Source organism: Catharus ustulatus, chromosome 35 (genome assembly GCF_009819885.2).
Source record: "Catharus ustulatus isolate bCatUst1 chromosome 35, bCatUst1.pri.v2, whole genome shotgun sequence".
In the NCBI taxonomy this organism is placed as follows: domain Eukaryota; kingdom Metazoa; phylum Chordata; class Aves; order Passeriformes; family Turdidae; genus Catharus; species Catharus ustulatus.
This window is the reverse complement of record NC_046255.1, coordinates 603,857-615,319: the sequence shown is the minus strand read 5'-3', so window position 1 is coordinate 615,319 and position 11,463 is coordinate 603,857.

Below are 11,463 nucleotides of genomic sequence, written 5' to 3'. Positions count from 1 at the left end.
GGGTGGAATTTGGGGGCGGTTTGGGATCCTTGTGGGGGATTTGGGGGGTCTGGGGTGGAATTTAGGGGGATTTTGGGGGTCTGGGATAGAATTTGGGGGGGTTTGGGGGGGCTGGGATGGAATTTGGGGGGATTTTGAGGGGTCTGGGATGGAATTTAGGGGGATTTGGGATTCTTGTGGGGGGATTTTGGGGGGGAGGGGTCACCTGCCGGTTTGTGGGGGAGGGGGAGGGGCGGGGTTGCCCCTTGGTTGCCACCAACAAATCCTCACCAGCCCCGGCAGGAGCCGGGACGGTCCCCGCGGCCATGGGGGGGGTCCCGCACCCTTGGGTGGGCCTGGGGGGGGGTCCCGGACCCATCGAGGGGGGTCCCGGTGTCCCCCCCCACCCCCCACAGATGGACCCGGCCCAGCTCAGGGTGGAGGTGCTGGAGGGGGAACTGCAGAGGGTGAGACCCCCGGGATGTGGGGAGGGGTCCCTGGGACGTGGGGGGGGTCCCAAAACATGGGTGGGGGTCTCAGACCCATGGGTGGGGGTCCAGACTCATGGGTGGGGGTCCCAGGACATGGGTGGGGGTCCCTGAGGGTCCCTGCCCCATTTTCGGGGGTCCCTGCCCCTTTTTTGGGGGTCCCTGACCTATTTTTGGGGTCCCCCACAGGCAGGGGCAGTTCTGGGGGGGTCCCTGAGGGTCCCTGACCTATTTTTGGGGGTCCCTGACCCATTTTTGGGTTCCCTGACTCATTTTGGGGGGTCCCTGCCCCACTTTGGGGGTCCCTGCCCCATTTTTGGGGTCCCCCCCAGGCAGGGGCAGCTCTGGGGGGGTCCCTGAGGGTCCTGCCCCGCCTGCGCCGGGAGCTGGAGGGGCTGCGGGGGGAGCGGCGGCGGCTGCGGCGCCTCCTCAGGCGGCGGCTCCAGGTGAGAGACCCCAAAATCCGGGTGAGAGACCCCCCCAAAAATCCAGGGGAGACCCCCCAAAAATCCAGAGCTGATTTGCCCAAAATTCAGGGGATCCCGGACTGACCAAGGGCTCTGATTGGCTGGGGGGTGGATCTCACACTGACCGAGGGCTCTGATTGGCTGGGGGGGTGGATCCCGGGCTAACGGAGGGCTCTGATTGGCTGGGGGATGGATCCCAGGCTGACAGAGGGCTCTGATTGGCTGGGGGATGGATCCCAGGCTGACAGAGGGCTCTGATTGGCTGGGGGATGGATCCTGGGATAATGGATGGCTCTGATTGGCTGGAGGGTGGATCCCGCACTGACCGAGCGCTCTGATTGGCTGGGGGGTGGATCCCAGGCTGACGGAGGGCTCTGATTGGCTGGGGGATGGATCCCAGGATGACAGAGTGCTCTGATTGGCTGGGGGATGGATCCCAGGCTGATGGAGGGCTCTGATTGGCTGGGGGATGGATCCCGGGCTGACGGAGGGCTCTGATTGGCTGGGGGGTGGATCCCGGGCTAACGGAGGGCTCTGATTGGCTGCAGGAGCTGGAGCAGACCCAGCGGGAGATCGAGGCCGAGCTGGAGCGAGCGGCGCCGGCCCAGAGCGACGGGTGGGGACCCCAAAACCTCTGACACCCCAAAAATCCCTCTTGACACCCCAAAAATCCCACTGAAAACCCCCCAAAAATCTGACACTCCAAAAACCTCTGACACCCCAAAAACCCCCTGAAAACCCCCCAAAAATCTCTGACACCCCAAAAATCTCTGACACTCCAAAAAAGTCTGACACCCCAAAAATCTCTGACACCCCAAAAATCTCTGACACCCCAAAAACCCCCTGACAGCCCCCAAAAATCTCTGACATCCCAAAAACCCCACTGAGACCCCAAAAACCCCACTGAGACCCCCAAACCCAACAGCTCCAAATCTCAAATCCCCCCAAATCCGACAGCCCCAAATCTCAATGACCCCAAAACCCCACTGAGACCCCCTAAACCTGACACCCTCAAATCTCAAATCCCCTCAAACCCAACACCCCAAACCTCAACACCCCCAAATTCCCCCCTGGATCCCCCCCAAATTCCCCCTGGATCCCCCAAATTCCCCCTGGATCCCCCCAAATCCCCCCCTGGATCCCCCCCAAATTCCCCTCTAGATCCCTCCAAATCCCCCCTGGATCCCCCAAATTCCCCCTGGACCCCCCAAATTCCCCCCTGGATCCCCCAAATCCCCCCCCAGATCCCCCCAAATCCCCCCTGGATCCCCCAAATCCCCCCTGGATCCCCCAAATCCCCCCCTGGATCCCCCCAAATCCCCCCCTGGATCCCCCCAAATCCCCCCCTGGATCCCCCCAAACCCTCCCGTGTCCCCCCAGGGTCCCACGGGGGTCCCGGGGGTCTCGGGGGGCTCCGGCCGAGCCCGAGCGGGGGCGGGGGCGGCACCGGGAGCAGCAGCGGCGGCTGCGGAGATTCCTGGAGATCAAGGGGAGGGGTACGGGCAACTGGGGATACTGGGATGGACTGGGATGGACTGGGAGGGACTGGGAGGGACTGGGATGGGACTGGGATGGACTGGGAGGGACTGGGAGGGACTGGGGATACTGGAGAGCAAGGGGAGAGTGTGAGGTACGGGGAACTGGGGATACTGGGGATACTGGGAGGGACTGGGAGGGACTGGAGAGCAAGGGGAGAGCGTGGGGTACTGGGGATACTGGGATGGACTGGGATGGACTGGGAGGGACTGGGAGGGACTGGGATGGACTGGAGAGCAAGGGGAGAGCGCGGGGTACGGGGAACTGGGGATACTGGGATGGAGTGGGGTGCACTGGGGGGGACTGGGATGGACTGGGATGGACTGGGATGGACTGGAGAGCAAGGAGAGAGCGCGGGGTACAGGGAACTGGGGATACTGGGAGGGACTGGGATGGACTGGGATGGACTGGAGATCAAGGGGAGAGCGAGGGGTACGGGGAACTGGGGATACTGGGATGGACTGGGAGGGACTGGAGAGCAAGGGGAGAGCGCGGGGTACGGGGAACTGGGGATACTGGGAGGGACTGGGATGGACTGGGAGGGACTGGGAGGGACTGGGATGGGCTGGGGGGGACTGGGATGGACTGGAGAGCAAGGGGAGAGCGCAGGGTATGGGCAACTGGGGATACTGGGATGGACTGGGATGGACTGGAGAGCAAGGGGAGAGCGAGGGGCCGGCCCAGTAAAGGGAACTGGGGATACTGGGAGGGACTGGGATGGACTGAGAGGGACTGGAGAGCAAGGGGAGAGTGCAGGGTACGGGGAACTGGGGATACTGGGAGGGACTGGGATGGACTGGGAGGGACTGGGAACACCTGGGGGGTCTCTTGAGGGAGATTTGGGGGGTCCTTGGGTGCTCTGGGTTGGGGATTTGGGGGTCCCTGGGATGGAGATTTGGGGGTCCCTGGGTGCTCCCCCAGACCCCTGAATCTCCTGGGGAGGATTTTGGGGGTCCCTGGGTGCTCTGGGATGGGGATTTGGGGTCCCTGGGTACTTTGGGGGGGATTTTGGGGGTCCCTGGGGAGGATTTTGGGGGTCCCTGCGTACCTTGAGGAGGATTTGGGGGGTCCTTGGGTACCTTGAGGGGATTTTGGGGGTCCCTGGGGAGGATTTTGGGGGTCCCTGGGTACCTTGAGGGGGATTTTGGGGTCCCTGGGTTGGGGATTTGGGGGTCCCTGGGTGCTCCCCCAGACCCCTGAATCTCCTGGGGAGGATTTTGGGGGTCCCTGGGTACCTTGAGGAGGATTTCGGGGGTCCCTGGGGAGGATTTTGGGGGTCCCTGGGGAGGATTTTGGGGGTCCCTGGGTACCTTGAGGGGGATTTTGGGGGTCCCTGGGGAGGATTTTGGGGGTCCCTGGGTGCTCTGGGGAGGATTTTGGGGGTCCCTGGGGAGGATTTTGGAGGTCCCTGGGTACCTCGGGGAGGATTTTGGGGGTCCCTGGGGAGGATTTTGGGGGTCCCTGGGTACCTTGAGGAGGATTTTGGGGTCCCTGGGTTGGGGATTTGGGGGTCCCTGGGTGCTCTGGGGTGGATTTTGGGGGTCTCTGGGTCCCTGGGGAGGATTTTGGGGGTCTCTGGGTACCTTGGGGAGGATTTTGGGGGTCCCTGCTCCATGTCTCTCCCCTCCCTCCCCCAGCACGGCCCCGCCCGAAGCCCCGCGACCCCCCCCAAATCCCCGGGGACCCCCACGAGGGGATGGGGGAGGGGCTGGAGCCCCCCAAAAATGAGGAGGAGGAGGAGGAGGAAGAGCCCTGGATGGACGGTGAGGGGGGGGCCAGGTTGGGTTTGGGGGTCCTGGGGGTGGAATTTGGGGGGTCCCAGGGTGGGTTTGGGGGTCCTGGGGGGATTTTGGGGGGTCCCAGGCTGGGTTTGGGGGTCCTGGGGGTGGATTTTGGGGTTCAGGGGTGTCTTGGGGGGGTCCCTGTTGATTTTTGGGTGCCCCATGCTGATTTTGGGGTGTCCCAGTTCATTTTTGGGGTGTCCCCTGTTGATTTTGGGGTCTCCTGTTAATTTTTGGGGTCCCCTGTTCATTTTTGGGGTGTTCCTGATAATTTTTGGGGTGTCCCCGTTCATTTTTGGGGTGTCCCATGCTGATTTTGGGGTGTCCCAGTTCATTTTTGGGGTGCCCCATGCTGATTTTTGGGTGCCCCATGTTGATTTTCGGGTGTCCCTGTTCGTTTTTGGGGTCCCCTGTTCATTTCTGGGGTCCCCTGTTAATTTTTGGGGTGTCCCTGATATTTTTGGGGTGCCCCTGCTAATTTTTGGGGTGTCCTCGATCATTTTTGGGGTGTCCCATGCTGATTTTTGGGGTTCCCCGTTCATTTTTGGGGTCCCCAGTTCATTTTTGGGCTCCCCTGTTGATTTTTGGGGGGTCCCCGTTCATTTTTGGGGTCCCCTATTAATTTTTGGGGTGTCCCCGTTGATTTTGGGGTGTCCCTGATATTTTTGGGGTGTCCCATTTCATTTTGTGGTGTCCCAGTTCATTTTTGGGCTGTCCCTGTTCATTTTTGGGGTGTCCCAGTTCATTTTTGGGGTGCTCCATGCTGATTTTTGGGGTCCCCCGTTGATTTTTGGGGTGTCCCCGTTGATTTTGGGGTGTCCCAGTTCATTTTTGGGGTGTCCCCGTTGATTTTGGGGTCCCCTGTTAATTTTTAGGCTCCCCAGTTCATTTTTGGGGTGCCCCATGCTGATTTTGGGGTGTCCCTGATATTTTTTGGGGTGTCCCAGTTCATTTTTGGGGTCCCCTGTTAATTTTTGGGGTGTCCCTGTTAATTTTTGGGGCATTCCCGTTCATTTTTGTGGTGTCCCTGATAATTTTTGGGGTCCACTGTTCAGTTTTGGGGTGTCCCAGTTCATTTTTGGGGTGTCCCAGTTCATTTTTGGGGTGTCCCATGCTGATTTTGCGGCTTCCCCCTTCATTTTTGGGGTGCCCCATGCTGATTTTGGGGTGTCCCTGTTGATTTTGGGGTGCAGGGGACTGCCGAGCCTTCTCTCAGTTCCTGCTGCTGACGGAGCAGCACCGGGAGCTGCAGGAGCTGCAGCAGCACCTGGAGCAGGTGGGACCCCAAAAACCCAACAGGAACCCCCCAAAAAACCCAAAATACCCTCCAGACACCCCAAAAAACCCCAAAACGCCCCCAAAATTCCCTCCATACACCCCAAAAACCCCTCCAGGAACCCCAAAAAAACCCCATAATCCCTTAAAAACCCTTCCAGACACCCCAAAATACCCTCCAGGAACCCCTAAAAATCCCAAAATCCCCCCAAAAACCCCTCCAGGCACCCCAAAAACCCCCAGAATCTCCCCAAAATCCCCTCCAGGCACCCCAGAATCCCCCAAAATCCCCCCAAACGCCCCCAAATTCCCCCCAAACCTCCTCTAGACCCCCCAAATCCCCCCCAAACCCCCTCCAGATCCCCCCCAACAACTCCAGACCCTCCAAAAACCCCTCCCAAACTCCTCCAGATCCCCCCAAAATCTCTCTAGACTCCCCAAATCCCCTCCAGACTCCCCCAAAACCCCTCCAGCCCCTTCCCAAATCCCTTTAAAACCCAAATATCCCCCCCAAACTCCCCCAATTTCCCCCCAAATCCCCTCCAGACCTCCCCAACACCACCTCAGACCCCCCAAACCCCCTCCAGACACCCCAAAACTCCCCCAAAACCCCTCTCAAACCCCCTCCTGACCCCCCAAATCCCCCCAGATCCCCCCAAATTCCCCCCAGACGCCCTCCAGACCCCCCAAAACCCCTCCAGACCTCCCTAAAACCCCTCCCAAATCCCCCCAAACCCCCAAAATCCCTCCAGCCCCTCCTCAAATCCCTTTAAAACCCAAATATCCCCCCCCAAACTCCCCCCAAACCCCTCCAGACCCCCTAAAATTCCCCAAAATCCCCCCAAAACCTCTCCAGGCACCCCAAAACCTCCCAAAATCCCCACAAAAAACCCTCCAGACCCCCCCAAATCCCCTCCAGAACCCCCCCAAATCCCCCCAGACCTCCCTAAAACGCTTCCAGACCCCCCCAAAACCCTTCCAGACCCCCAAAATCCTCCAAAATCCCCCCAAAATCCCCCCCAAACCCCTCCAGACACCCCAAAACCCCCCCAAATCCCCCCCAATCCCCTCCAGACCCCTCCAAATCCCCCCAAAATCCCCTCCAGACCCCCCAAAATCCCTTCAGACCCCCTAAAATTCCCCCAAAAATCCCCTCCCGACCCCCCAAACCCCCTCCAGACCCCCCAAAACTCCCCCAAAACCCCTCTCTAACCCCCTCCTGACCCCCCCAAATCCCCCCCAGACCCCCCCAAATCCCCTCCAAATCCCCCCCAACTCCCCTCAAATCCCTCCCAAATCCCCCTCCAGACTCCCAAACCCCTCCAGCCCCTCCCCAAAACCTCTCCAGACCCCCCCAAATCCCCCAGACCCCTCCAAAATCCCTCCAGACCCCCCCAAAATCCCTTTAAAACCCAAATATCCCCCCCAAACTCCCCCAATTTCCCCCCAAATCCCCTCCAGACCTCCCCAACACCACCTCAGACCCCCCAAACCCCCTCCAGACACCCCAAAACTCCCCCAAAACCCCTCTCAAACCCCCTCCTGACCCCCCAAATCCCCCAAATTCCCCCCAGACGCCCTCCAGACCCCCCAAAACCCCTCCAGACTTCCCCCAAATTCCCCCCAAATCCCCCCCCAAACCCCCAAAATCCCTCCAGCCCCTCCTCAAATCCCTTTAAAACCCAAATATTCCCCCCAAACTCCCCCCAAACCCCTCCAGACCCCCTAAATTCCCCAAAAATCCCCCCAAAACCTCTCCAGGCACCCCAAAACCCCCCAAAATCCCCACAAAAAACCCTCCAGACCCCCCCAAACCCCCTCCAGATCCCCCCAAAATCCCCCCAAAATCCCCCCCAAATCCCTCCAGACCCCCCCAAATCCGCCCCAAATCCCCCCACCCCCTCCCCAGCTGCGGGCAGCGGTGGCAGCAGCAGAGGAGCCCCCCGAGGAGCCGGGGGGACCCCCGGGGGATCCCGAGCTGGAGATCCGGGAGCTGCGGGAGCAGGAGAGGAGGGGCAGGGAGGAGCTGGAGGAGCTCAGGGCAGGTCCGGGAAAAGCCAAAAAATGGGGGGTGAGGGGTGGGGAGGGGGAAATTTGGGGTCTGGGGGTGGGATTTGGGAACTGGGGGATGAAATTTGGGGTCTGGGGGTGGAATTTGGGGTCTGAGGGGTGGAATTTGGGGATTTAGGGGTGGAATTTGGGGTCTGGGGGTGGAATTTGGGAATCTGGGAGTGGGATTTGGGGTCTGGGGGTTGGAATTTGGGATTTGGGGTTGGAATTTGGGGTCTGGGGGGTGGGATTTGGGGTCCTGCAGGAGTACTTGGGGTCTGGGAGTTGGAATTTGGGGTCTGGAATTTGGAAACTTGGGGTGGAATTTGGGTTCTTGGAGGGGAAATTTGGGGTCTGGGGGGGGAAATTTGGAGTCTGGGGGAGGGGATTTGGGGTCTGGGGGCACAATTTGGGGTCTGGGGGGAAATTTGGGGGTGAAATTTGGGGTCTGGGGGTTGGAATTTGGGGTCTGGGAGAACAATTCGGGGTCTGGGGATGGAATTTGGGGTCTGGAATTTGGGAACTGGGGGTAGAATTTGGGTCTGGGGGTGGAATTTGGGGTCTGGGGGAGGGGATTTGGGGTCTGGGAGTGGGATTTGGGATCTGGGGGAACAATTCGGGGGATGGGGGGAAATTTGGGGGTGAAATTTGGGGTCTGGGGATGGAATTTGGGTTCTTGGAGGGGAAATTTTGGATCTGGGAGTGGGATTTGGGGTCTGGGGGGTGGAAATTTGGGGTCTGGGGGGGAATTTGGGTTCTTGGAGGGGCAATTTGGGGTCTGGGGGTGGAATTTGGGGATTTAGGGGTGAAATTTGGGGTCTGGAATTTGGGAACTGGGGGTAGAATTTGGGTCTGGGGGGAAATTCGGGGTCTGGGATTGGGATCTGGGGGGGAATTTGGGTTCTTGGAGGGGAAATTTGGGGTCTGGGGATGGAATTTGGGGTCTGGAATTTGGGAACTGGGGGTAGAATTTGGGTCTGGGGGGAAATTCGGGGTCTGGGATTGGGGTCTGGGGGGAATTTGGATTCTTGGAGGGGAAATTTTAGATCTGGGAGTGGGATTTGGGGTCTGGGGGGTGGAAATTTGGGGTCTGGGGGAGAAATTTGGGGATTTGGGGGTGGGATTTGGGAACTGGGGGTTGGAATTTGGGGTCTGGGGGGGGAAATTTGGGGTCTGGGGGTTGGGATTTGGGGTCTGGGGGGAAATTTGGGGTCTGGGAGTGGAAATTTGGGGTCTGGGGGTGGAAATTTGGGGTCTGGGCGGGGAAATTTGTGATCTAGGGGGGGGAAATTTGGGGTCTGGGGGATGGAATTTGGGGTCTGGGGAAACATTTTGGGGTCTGGGGGGTGGGATTTGGGGTCTGGGGGTATGGAATTTGGGATTTGGGGGTTGGAATTTGGGGTCTGGGGGGGAAATTTGGGGTCTGGGGGGTGGAATTTGGGGTCTGGAATTTGGGAACTGGGGGTGGAATTTGGGGTCTGGGGGGAAATTCGGGGTCTGGGATTGGGATCTGGGGGGGAATTTGGGTTCTAGGAGGGGAAATTTGGGGTCTGGGAGTGGAATTTGGGGGCCTGGGGGTGGGATTTGGGGTCTGGGGGTGGAATTTGGGGTCTGGGGGGGAAATTTGGGAATCTGGGATTGGGATTTGGGGTCTGGGGGGTGGAATTTCGGGTCTGGGGGGAAATTCGGGGTCTGGGATTGGGATCTGGGGGGGAATTTGGGTTCTTGGAGGGGAAATTTTGGATCTGGGATTGGGATTTGGGGGTCTGGGGGTGGGATTTGGGGATTTGGGGTTGGAATTTGGGGTCTGGAATTTGGGAACTGGGGGTGGAATTTGGGGTCTGGGGGGTGGAAATTTGGGTTCTTGGAGGGGCAATTTGGGATCTGGGGGTGGAATTTGGGATCTAGGGGGGAAATTTGAGGTCTGGGGTTGGAATTTGGGGTCTGGGGGTTGGAATTTGGGGTCTGGGGGTTGGAATTTGGGGTGTGGGGGGAAAATTTGGGGTCTGGGGGTGGAATTTGAGGTCTGGGGGGTGGAATTTGGGGTATAGGGGATGAAATTTGGGGTCTGGGGATGGAATTTGGGGATTTAGGGGTGGGATTTGGGGTCTGAGAGTGGGATTTGGGATCTGGGGGAACAATTCGGGGGATGGGGGGAAATTTGGGGTTGGAATTTGGGGTCTGGGGGTGGGATTTGAGATCTGGGGGGGGAAATTTGGGGTCTGGGGGCTGAAATTTGTGGATCTGGGGATGGAATTTGTGCTCTGGGGTCCCACCCAGATTTTGGGGTCCCCCCTGATTTTTGGGGTCTCTCCCCCCCCCAGGGCTGGGGGCGCTGCTGGCCCAGCTGCAGGAGGGGCAGGGGGACCCCGACCCCCCCCCTGGAGCCCCCGTGGGACCCCCCCCAAATCGGGGACCCCCCCCAGGACCCCCCCCAGGACCCCCCCCAGGACCCCCTGTGGGAGCAGCTGCGGCTGCTGGAGAGGGCGGTGGGGCGGCTGCTGCTGGGGGGGGGGCACCCCCACACCGAGGTGAGGGCAACTGGGAGCACTGGGAGGGACTGGGGGGGACTGGGAGGGACTGGGAGAACTGGGGGAACTGGAACTGGGAGCACTGGGGGGAACTGGGGGGACTGGGGGGGACTGGGAAAACTGGGGTGGGAACTGGGGGTACTGGGATGGGAACTGGGAGAACTGGGGGGGACTGGGAACACTGGGAACGGTGGAACTGGGAGCACTGGGAGAACTGGGGGGACTGGGAACACTGGAACTGGGGGGACTGGGAGAACTGGGGGGGACTGGGGGAACTGGGGTGACTGGGGGCAACTGGGGGGAACTGGGGAGTGGAACTGGGAGCACTGGGGGAACTGGGAGCACTGGGGGAACTGGAACTGGGAGCACTGGAAGCAACTGGGAGCAACTGGGAGCAACTGGGAACACTGGAACTGGGAGCACTGGGGAGCACTGGAACTGGGAGCACTGGGGGTACAGGGAGCACTGGGGAGCACTGGAACTGGGAGCACTGGGAGCAACTGGGAGAACTGGGAGGGACTGGGAGAACTGGGGAGCACTGGAACTGGGAGCAGTGGAACGGGGAGAACTGGGGAGAACTGGGGAGAACTGGGGGGAACTGGGGGGAACTGGGGGGAACTGGGGGGAACTGGGAGCACTGGGAGCAACTGGAACTGGGAGAACTGGGGGGACTGGGAACACTGGGAACAGTGGAACTGGGAGCACTGGGAGAACTGGGGGGAACTGGGAGAACTGGGAGGACTGGGGGGAACTGGGAGCACTGGGGGAACTGGAACTGGGAGCACTGGGGGGGACTGGGAGCACTTGGGGGGGGACTGGGAGAACTGGGGAGACTGGAACTGGGAGCACTGGGAGCTCTGGAGGGACTGGGAACAACTGGGGGGACTGGGGGAACTGGGGGAACTGGGAGCACTGGGAGCAACTGGAACTGTGGGAACTGGGACAACTGGGGGAACTGGGAGCACTGGGGAGTGGAACTGGGAGCACTGGGGGGAACTGGGAGCATTGGGGGGAACTGGGAACACTGGAACTGGGAGCACTGGGGGGACTGGGAACACTGGAACTGGGAGCACTGGGAGCGACTGGGAGAACTGGGGGGACTGGAGGGAACTAGGGGAACTGGGGGGCACTGGGAGCACTGGGAGCACCAGAACTGGGAGCAACTGGGGGGAACTGGGAAAACTGGGGTGGGAACTGGGAGCACTGGGGGGGACTGGGGGAACTGGAAGCACTGGGAGCACTGGGGGGGACTGGGAGAACTGGGGAGCAACTGGAACTGGGAGAACTGGGAGGACTGGGAACACTGGGAACAGTGGAACTGGGAGCACTGGGAGAACTGGGGGGAACGGAGAGAACG